Genomic DNA, 7,045 nt, shown 5'->3' with positions numbered 1-7,045 from the left:
GTTGTGCAAATTTACAATGAAGTGGAACAGCCCCGTCCCGCAACACTGACAGGAGTGTTTCTACAGACACCGCAGTGTGGGCAGTGCTCCAGCTGCTGCGCCTCCTTGGGTGGTATGTCAGCTATTACATTTTGTCAAATCCAATTATTTATTTCCATTGTAGAGTTAGTTTTACTCACTCTAACAAAAAAGCAATTACATCATTTGACATCCGAGGCAGGGGGCGGGCGGGCAATATGAAGCTGAAATATATAATGTACTTGCAAAATTAGGCTTAAAAGGTTAGTATAACGGATAATATTTGGTATAATATTTAGAGTGCCAACATGCATTATGTGTAATCCTTACAGGTAGGGGGGCAGTATTATTTCCCCCATATTGTAGATGGAGGACTGAGGCTGTGAGAGAGTGGCTTAAGACCATGATGAGTTCATCATGGCCAGATGTCATTCAAATCAAGGACTTCATTACTTGTTGCCATCTTGCCACATCTGATGTACACAGCTTTCCAAGACTGATATAAGAAGCAACAGAGCAGTCCCCATATCCATTACTGTATTTGCTAAAGCAGAAACAAGATGTCCAAGCCATGGAACTTATTCCACCAGTTCTTGAAGGGACCAACAATGGGCTGAGTCAATTCTGCTGCTGTGTGTTTGTGTATGTGAGAGCGTATTTTAAACTGCAAACCACTTTCAATGCCTTAATAAAAATATGGTATATAAATGTAGAAAATAAAACAGTAAGTAGTGTTCTAAAGGGGGAAAGAATAATTCAAACCATAACCAACAGGAGAACTTGTCAGTAATCAATCCCCTCTAAAAAGGTCTCTTACAGCAACATTAATTTATCCATTTTAATGAAAGACCAGCCTTTAATATTCTGGTTCTTCCTTTCCATTACTTGGACCTAATGGGCAGGACTGAATTCTATACAAGCATTCAAAGGGATAATTTGTTTCTGAGCACAAGATTCAGCATCCTAAAATTGTATTTTCTTTCTTTCTTTTCTTTCTTTCTTAAAAAAGCAAGTTCTAGTCCATATGGCTGAAAAGATGGGCAATGGCCTACTAAGTTCTCAAAAGACAGAACTGACTGGGGACTGAGTGAGTAGGGTTTCTAAAGTTTAAGTGTCTTGTACAACTCTTTCTATCTCCAAACCCAGCTGCAACAAAATAAAGAATGTACATATGCAAATATACTCATTTGTATAATATATAGAGGTCACAGAATTCAGTTTTCTTGGTGCAGAATTTGGGTGTTGTTGTTTTTTTTAGTTCAGCATGCACACAGTCCCACTAATGGGTTTCACCTGATCAGTCTCCTTAACAGCCAGATCCAATTAGCCCTATGAACTCTCACAGTGACCTTAAGTCCTCTCAAACAGGCACATATGCACAAGCCAACACTGCAGCTGAACTGCCTACACAACCTATTGCCACCTGGATATTTAAAATAACAAAAAAATTGTATATATTTTTCCTCTTGATATTTGCCTTTGTTTTTGTCTTCTCTGCCGCTAAAGATCAGCAGTTAACTTCAAAGTAGTTCAATCTACAGAATATTTTGAAAGGTACCAGAGATGCCAGATAAATGGTAACTGATTATTACCTCACAGCAGAAAAATGCATTTATCATTATCATCATTATCATTATATTACACCTATTACTCACAGGGATTATAGAAATGCACCTGACATTTCCAAATGCAGATGTCATCGGGAGGAAGGGTAGTGTTAAAGCCAAACCTTAAAAGAAGTCTGAGGTGGACTGAGTTTCTTATGGGGACTTAGGGCTGGATTAATACATGTTGAGGCCCTAAAATATGCCAAGTTTAAAAGGCCCCATAGCATTACAAAACAGATTAGAAGTCCTGCCCTGGTATGTCATCTCCCCCCGCCCCGCCCCACTCCACTGTGCTACCCAGTTACTGCAGCATTCATCTGGAGAAGCAGATGCTGCTAGTAACTGTGATGGTGGGTGTTGGTCTAAACCAGGCCCTGGTCTAATGAAGTTTAGCTATGATTTACAGTGATGTCTGCACAAATTTATAAACTCAATATGGTAAATTAGTGTAGTCATAGAGGCATATTTTTTGTCTTTTTTGGTCTTATGTCTGTTTTAGAGCCCCCCCACCCCCACCACCTTCTCATTTATTTTTCAGCCAGTTATGTAAATCTTGAAGTTTAGTCATTTGGGGGTATTCAGAGGCCTCAAGCTGTAGCTTGCTTAGTTTGTGCCTAAATCTGGCTCTGTGGGGAGTGCAGCAATACAAACTTGAAGAGCTCTCAAGATTAGGGGAAAATGTTGCATAAGAGAGAATGGGGAAAAGCTGTTTACATTAAACTGTGTTCAAAGGTTAGAATGCAATGCAGAGTTTTGCAAGATAAAGAGTGGTAGGGTCCCCGCCCTCATCCCTAACCGAATTAACTGCAAGAAGGTGCAGCACATCATACACATTTTGTGGTGGCCTGCCCTGAATATATGACAAACGAAAATGGGTCTCCTTAAAGGAGTCTCCTTTAAGGAGATTGCGTTTAAAGTAGGGGTCTGTAAGCGGGGCATAAGGGTGTGGCCAATGCAGGGTCTGGGCTAGCTGCAGCGCCTCGGCCTATGAGATGGGAGCGGGGGGGGGGGGATGCTGCATGCAGGCATTTTATACCCCCTGCCTTGGCAGTGTGTTCCCACGCAATGCTACATATAGCTTCATACAAAGAGCAGCGCATTATACATATCACGTTAGCCGGGAGTAGCTGTTCTAATTATGCCATCGCGCAGCAGGCAGGGAGAAGGCGGGTGCGACTGCGGTTCCGAAGAGCTGGCTGCAGAGGCATGTGGTGCAAGTGGGCGGGGTGTTCCATGCGACTCTGTAGGATGTTGAAGCAATGACTACACCGAATTATCCCTCCGTTCTACCGGAGCGAGCATCCTCCTATTACCCCGACCCTCTCAGACCGCCACTCGGTTTGGAGCAAGCTTTGACCTCGAGAGCAGGCAAGACAAGCAGAAAAGATAAGAAAAGGCGACAGCAGCTGTGCACCCTATCCTCCACGTCCGCCCCTCTCCATGTTATCGAGTGACAGGCATAAGACGCCAGCCATTGGAAGAATAGCTTCCTCTTGACAGACACAGCCAGGTAGCCAACCCAAGCTTCCTGTAGGCATGGCGAAGCTGTAGGAGGCGACGGGATTTGGAAGGCGAAGCTTGCGAAGGTTGCCATGAGCCTGGCTTGGGGCGGGGCGGCGAAGAGACCAATGGGCAGAGAGGGAGGACGTCAATGGGTGGTTGAGGCGACCAGTGGGAAGCCCAGGAGCTTTTTTTCTTCTGGGCGGGGCAAGAAAGGAGGTGGGGAGTGCTCCGTGTGGCGCTAAAGGAGCCGGGAGCGGGGGCGGGGTGCTTAGTGTAGGGTCTGTTCGAGCGCGCGCTAGAGTGAGGCGACTCTGGGTAGGAGCGGACGAGCTTGAACGGTTGAGAGGAGCGCGCGCGTGCGCTGGATACAGGTGAGGCGCGTGAGTGACGGGGAAGGAGCGGGGGATGGGGAAATTGCATTCATCCCTGTGTGTCCTCCCCCCCCCCCATGCCCACCGCTTCCCGCCTAGTGGTCTCGTGGAGGGAGGAAAGGCAAAAGTTGTGGGGCCTCGGCTCATGCCGGTGCTTCCCTGGATGCTGGTCTCTTTCACCCTTCGCTGCCCTCTCATGCTCGACTTCTCTCCTGGCTCATCTTTCCTTTAAGTGTCGCGGCGTGAAGCGTATGAAACGAACGAGTTCCTGAGAAATGTATCTAGCGGTGCTGCTCCCGTCCTCTGTGATGCTCGTTCACAAAGCGTTGTTAAAAGGGCTGGCTATCTTGTGGCCGGGTCGCAGAAAAAGCACGTGTCCCTTTGTTTAAGGGGGGTTGCTTTTCTGACGGATGGCGGGGCCGTTGAAGTGAAGGGATTATCGCGTTCGCCTTCATTGCAAAACGGTGTGTATATCTCCCCCGCGGTATGAAGATTGGGGGTGCTGTTTCCCTTTCCCCAACCTGTCTGTGTGTGGCTACCCGGGATCTCGCTGTGTGCAGGTCCGCTGTTCCAAATAATGTTCCTGGCACATTGAGGTCCATAGGGGTAGTGCTTGTTCCCATAGCGAGGATTGGAAGTTGCAGCACGCCTCTTTTGTTCTTCGCTGTGGGCACTGGTCAGAACTGGTCCAAATTTGGAACCTGCACCCACTTATTTCCAAATCGTTGACCAATTCCCTTTACAATAAGCAAAACTGCAAACCTCTCACACCTATTAGCATAGTGTTGTTGCGTCCTTGCATGTGAGATGCTCCAGATGCATCCATGTCCTTGAAAAGGCTGCGCGAACCCCTCAGACCACTCCCACGTTGTTGCCTCTCCGTTATTATAGGTACTTCTGTTATGGGATGTGAAATGAGAGGTGCGGGGTTTGTGGTATGGTGGCTTGTAGGATCTAGAGGCCTATGTAAAATGATCTCAAGGGTAGTATCCTGATAAGGAATCCTAGTTGAGATGGGTGTCTAGTGAGAAGCTATGTAGCAAACAGCAAAGATCCCAGTTGGTGCCTATTTCATCCAGGTAATCCACGGGGGAGCAAGAATGAGAATGTGACTATTTATACCCTGGAGGTAATGGTTAAATTAGGAACTTAATGGTGGTTCCTTGTGTGCTTTGTATTGGGAGCTAGATGATGTCCTTCCTCAGGGATGTGTTAAGTGAGTTTCTCATTGATCCTCTGGGACTCAATATTCTGGATTTGATCTGTACCTGGAGGTGTCCCTGAGATCTGGCTTTTACAGAAAGAGGCAAAAGAAATACCTAGCAATATAGTATTATGAAATACAAATAGGTGCAAGATGACTTAGAAGTATAGGGTCTCCCTAGAAGAATGATGTTTGTAGATTCCTTCAGAACAGTATAACATCTGGTTATCTGTTCTCTTGAAGGTATCTTATTCCAGCTAAATCTACTTCTAGAATTCTTTGTGTAGATGGCTCCTACTTATATGTGGCTTGTTGGGGCTCTGGATCAGTTGGAGCCACTCTACTAATGCTTCCCCTCCTTTATGAGCAGCAGCTTCTGAAGAACTGTATTATATGTATGTTGTGCTTACTATAGTCAGCCCTTGGTTTAATGATGTGAATTTAGCTAGTCTGCAGCAAGTGAGGCGGGCTGTTTAATGGCCCCTTGGTGGATTGAATGACTTCATGCTTGCTTTGCATTTGTTAAGCTTTAGTGACTTATCAGACTGACATGCTGTCAGTGTAGACACTAGTAATGTAGTTTGGTGAATGTTCACTTGGAGGTGGATGGCCTGAATGAATTCTCTTTGAATACATCATTCTTAAAACTCCCCATGTAGAAAGAAGTACTGTTTTCATCCCCACCACCACCAATGGCCTGTACTTTTTTGATTGTAAGGGATGTGTAACTTAATCTGTGTTTACATTTGTGGGTAAAACCCATTTCTGCATGGTGGTGAACAGTTTGACACACAGTAACCATGCAGCATAGATGCTGTATACGACCTGTGTCTGATTAAAATGGTATGGACAATGCAGGAAATATTGGGAGAGGAAGTAGCACATTATATGACGTAGCTGTTTCAGATTAGTTGGCTATTGAAATGTATGATGTCTGTGTGAACAACTTTCAAGATAGCTACTGCATTTAGAAGGATTCCATGAAAAATATGGCTGCATGAGATATCAGTTGTAGTGTGCATTGCTATCCCTGGATCAATAAACTTTAGGCTCTGCTTAAGAGTGCATCAGAGGAATGGAAATTTCCATTTCTTGACCAATGTTTGTAAAATTCAGGTAGCTAGTTATTAAAGGACACACACATCATTCACTTTCATCCTGCACAGTCTTTATTGTCAGGATGGTATGTATTAAACAAAATGCAATATAATGTGTCGTCTTGTGGCAGAGAGCTTGATTAAAGTTACTGTAATTGATTTTCTGTGTTGAGGTTCTTGGAGTAGAGCTGCTAAACATTTGGGTTACTAACTTGAAAAATTGGTTTGGTAATCTCAGTCAGTTTAGATATTTCATGAAGAATAAGTTGAGCTTTCTTTCTTGCTGTATTACTCTATGTATTAATAGTATTAAATAGTAATAGAGTATTATGTATTTAGTAGCCACCTTAAGTGGCACAGAGGGGAAATGCTTGACTAACAAGCAGAAGGTTGCCAGTTGGAATCTCCGCTGGTACTATATCGGGCAGCAGCGATATAGGAAGATGCTGAAAAGCATAATCTCATACTGCGTGGGAGGAGGCAATGATAAATCTCTCCTATATTCTGCCAAAGAAAACCACAGGGCTCTGTGGGCACCAGGTGTTGAAATTGACTTGATGGCACGCTTTACCTCTACTTTATTATGGATTTAACTTGAGGAAATTTTTTTAAACTGTACTTGAATTTTTTTAAAAAAGCATTAAATTCTTCTAAAACCCAGGAAAATAATACTACAAATGATAGCTCTGTGTGTGATTACTGGACTAGTTCTGAATTCACCAATTTACCAATATGCATTTTATGTCGTAACTACATAAGTGCTTATGCGTATTGTACTGCTTATGTTGGCTGTTTCAAAACTTGTTACAAGAAAGTCTTTATCATGACTTGTGAACCTTACTTGAGGTTCTTACTCAAGTAGGAACCTACAATAGCTGCTTGAGCTATTGCCCTGAAGTTTAGATGGTGATGTTGGGGAATAATTTTGTACCAAAAAGGATTAGGAATAGAAGATATTGGGTTAATAGGGAGACCTTTGTTTTCCCACTTCAGAGAGAAAGGAACTAGGATAAGGCTAACTTGGTGCAATATTTCCCTAAACTCCATGAGGTACAGTATGTAGAATAGGGCTCCAGGGCTCTTACTAATTGCTCTTCTTTCCCCAACCCTTTCAGGGCACAGGCTTAGTTAGAGCAGAAATGAGAGTAAACCAACTAAATTAATTAGAGATGTCAGACAATCACATTCCAGTGTAACAATATAAAAATCCCACCCTGTAATGGGTGTAATAGCTTGGGAATGTAG

General features: G+C 43.8%; 1 protein-coding gene across 8 annotated transcripts in view; it reads left to right on the top strand.

Moving 5' to 3' along the window:
* Positions 1–3,345: 3,345 nt before the first annotated feature.
* Positions 3,346–7,045, top strand: part of MYH10 (myosin heavy chain 10) — a 175,041-nt gene continuing 171,341 nt past the window's right edge. For 6 of the 8 annotated variants that reach the window (XM_053291241.1, XM_053291238.1, XM_053291240.1 and 3 more), the window contains exon 1: positions 3,346–3,499. The gene's annotated coding sequence lies outside the window, so the exon portion shown is untranslated. Of the gene's footprint in view, positions 3,509–3,627; positions 3,964–7,045 lie in introns of those variants that run through there. The other 2 variants (XM_053291235.1, XM_053291236.1) reach the window with 2 other exon arrangements.

This window comes from Hemicordylus capensis, chromosome 2, assembly GCF_027244095.1.
Source record: "Hemicordylus capensis ecotype Gifberg chromosome 2, rHemCap1.1.pri, whole genome shotgun sequence".
NCBI classification, from domain to species: Eukaryota; Metazoa; Chordata; class Lepidosauria; order Squamata; family Cordylidae; genus Hemicordylus; species Hemicordylus capensis.
This window is presented reverse-complemented; position numbering and strand designations above follow the sequence as displayed.